At 40.8% G+C, this 3,113-nt stretch overlaps 1 long non-coding RNA gene across 1 annotated transcript; it reads right to left on the bottom strand.

Annotated features, from left to right (window-relative positions):
• Positions 1-1,386: 1,386 nt before the first annotated feature.
• On the bottom strand, positions 1,387-2,800 carry LOC118177269. The gene is made up of 2 exons (XR_004755725.1): positions 2,718-2,800; positions 1,387-2,184 (listed from the first exon to the last, which is right to left on the bottom strand). It is a non-coding gene; the product is annotated as an uncharacterized LOC118177269 (long non-coding RNA).
• Between the last annotated feature and the right edge of the window lie 313 nt (positions 2,801-3,113).

The raw sequence follows: 3,113 nt of genomic DNA, 5'->3' as shown, positions 1-3,113 counted from the left end.
GGGCTGGAGGTACCAGAAGAAAGGTAAGAGTCGTATGCCTAAGGCCACAAGCTTGCATTGCTTCCTGGATTTTGCATTCCCCCACATTTTCAATTGACGTTACCAGGTAGGGCATAAGGTTGGCTGTAATTGCCCATACCTCAAATACCGTCCTGTTACAGTTTTCTGCTGGTGAGTGTGTTCCAGTAAGTGTAAATAGAAAGGAGAACTCTCCTTGGTAAGTGACAGCTCTGAAAGTGTGCGTGGGGAGGCAGAGGATGGTGGGAAGAGGTAGGACGTGTGTGTATCATGACCTGTACAAGTACTTCTGGGATAATTTTCAGAATGTTGTTGCATCTTCCTCTCTCACATGCATAGTATTTGGTAATTGTTGAAACCACAAAGGAGGGACAGCTACAGGTGGTGTTTTTCCCCCCTCCCCTTTTTTCTTCTCCAAATAATGAGGCCTTCTAGCTTGTTCTATATCTACTGCTTGTAGACCATGATCCTGAGATGCCATTACCATCTTACTGGGCAGCATTGGATGTTTTCTGTTTTTCTAATACTGCCTGGTAATGATGATTATGGTGTTTCGTGTACAACGTGGAAAAGTTCAACAGCAAATTTGGAAGCAGAGGTTAGTGGCCAGTAGAGAAATCCATGCTTGATTGACTGTCGAGACTCCCCAAGCATGATTAAATTTATAATGAAATGTTTCCTGTTCTAGAAAAAAGGATAAAAGCAAATATAAGAAAATCTTGTCCTTACTGTAGAATTATGAAATAATTTTAGAGTGAGCCTGTATATAGAAAATCATGTAGAATGTAAAGGATAGCATGTTTCATGCTGCAATGATAAGAACACATTCAAATGAAAATGTTAAGTTTTGTAGCAATGACGAATGCAAGGAATCTTCTACAAATAGATTCTTTCTATTTACTTTCAAGTTATAGTAGCTTTCAAGAGAATGAAAGTAAACATTTTACTGAAATTTAACATTTGAGTTTTCTAGCTCAATTTTCTCTCAAAATCAATTGTTCTTCTGATCTAAATATAAGAAAATTTAAGAGACGTCTGAAATCGAAAGTGGAATTTACTTTTTCAGCTTTGCTATGGTAACTTACTCCTTCTTTTTCATATCAGTTCCTCTAGACTTCTGTCCTCCAGCAAGATGTTCTAATAGCAAAGGCATTTATTTAAAACCTTGAAATTTTAAGTAAGGTATACATTATTTATTTTATTTTAATACAGATCTGTTTTTATTTCCATTTATTACTTTTTGGTGAGAGAGGGGGGGCACTTAACTTCCCTTCCCCTTGATTGTAGCCATTATTTTAGTGGATGGCCACTATAAGATGTTTTACGATACAATGGACTTGATTCTTACTCTGTGAGGTTTCTTTCCAGAAATGAGTGATACTGGTTAAAGTTACTTGGAAAGAGCTAGCTCAGTCTGAAAGGATTTAGTGTGAGAATGTTGTCTTCAATGGTTCACAGATGCTTTTTGTTCTTTTCTGGGAGTTAAAGCAATCCAGGAAGTTTAACTCCTCCAGTTATCAGATACTAGAGGTGCTGTATAATGGCTATCACCAAGAAAGGTTATTATTGCTGATAGATGCTTTTATTGGGCCTGGGGCGTTATGGGCAGGTGTTTCAGTGTACCTGGCAGGTGTGAAGCACTCCAGGACACAGCAGCAGCCCCCCTTCCCACCCAGGGTCTCCTACTGGCACACACTGTGCTGTGGTGTTTAGTCCCTCACGTGAAGGCTGGCTGGTCCTTGAACCCTGTTCAAAAGTGAAAAAAATCATAGATGTGTTGCCTGGATGAGCTGAGTTCTGTTACAGCTGGATCTTATACAAAGCTTGCATATGCCCCGTGAAATACTGTGCTGGATCCACAGTGTCTTAGGGCTATGATAAATATTGCATGCAGTACAACAGTGCCCATGCAGTGCAGCTCGGAGCAGAGCTCTCCTGCTATTGCACGATAGTACCTTGAAAGGTACAGCTTGCAACCAGGGGGCCAGGGAAGGGAGCTGAACAAATCCTGCTGCCCATCTCCTGCGTGTGCAGAGGGTCAGTGGCAGCCAGAAATCCAGCATCCTTACAGTGGCACAGAGCTCTCGGGTAAGGGAGCACCTCGGGCTGAGAATTGGGCTAGATTTCAACCTTCTCTATTGCATGATGTGCTACAGCAAACTTCCCCTGCTTTTGGAAAAAAAATAAAATAAAACAAAGCAGACAGCAACCCTTCATCTTTATCATTACCATTCAATATGCTTAATTACTTTACCAGCAACTGCACACCTAAGCCTCCCGTGACTTTGATTTGAGATTCAAATTTGTCTGTATCCCTTAAACCCAAGCAGTACAATAAAGTATTTGTTCTAAAAGCAATGAACTGTATTAAATACTAGGCCATCTTTGTCACTTCTTGTGCCCTTCCTAGCACTGTTTTGTTTGTATGCCAGTTTTCAGTTTGTCCTTTTAATTGATTGGAAAGACTTGAAGCTGTTGGTATTTTGTGATTCAAAAGGGAGGACAGAATGAGGAAAGAGAGAAACAAAACAAAGGAAATCTTCCTGCTTTTACACTGTGTTGAAATGGAACTTAACCTTGTGTTTCTATTTTAGATCTTAAGTAAATCAACCTTCTATATCAACTTTGTCTTCTGAAATCCGCCGTGATCATCACATTATCTTTTAGTACCCAGTGTCTTCCTTCTGCCCACCACCTACCCGGTAAATGACTTACACGCTCAGTGATGCAAGGCAATCTTTCTCAAGCCATTTCCAGTAGTTTTCATGGACCACTGACATCCCGAAGAATGTGGAATCCTTAATAGCTGCTCCATTTCTCCAGCTGCTGGACAGACCATGGTCCTCTGTGGGCATCTTACTAGACAGTGCTGGATTTCTTGGATCTACTCTAACACTGTCTGGTAACGATGTTTAAAGGGTGAACCAAACAACAACATGCATCGGGAGGAGCTCTCACAGAAAGACATTGTGCCACAATCTAGGCCAAAGTGGAACATTTGGACAACAGGGTAAGGACATTGGCTATTGTACTAACGAGTATTTTTAGATGTAGCTACAATCATAAATACCTCCAACCATGGAGCTGCTGGAAAC

This window comes from Oxyura jamaicensis, chromosome 21 (genome assembly GCF_011077185.1).
Source record: "Oxyura jamaicensis isolate SHBP4307 breed ruddy duck chromosome 21, BPBGC_Ojam_1.0, whole genome shotgun sequence".
Taxonomy (NCBI): domain Eukaryota; kingdom Metazoa; phylum Chordata; class Aves; order Anseriformes; family Anatidae; genus Oxyura; species Oxyura jamaicensis.
Note: the sequence above shows the minus strand (reverse complement) of the source record. Positions and strands in the feature narration are given on the sequence as shown.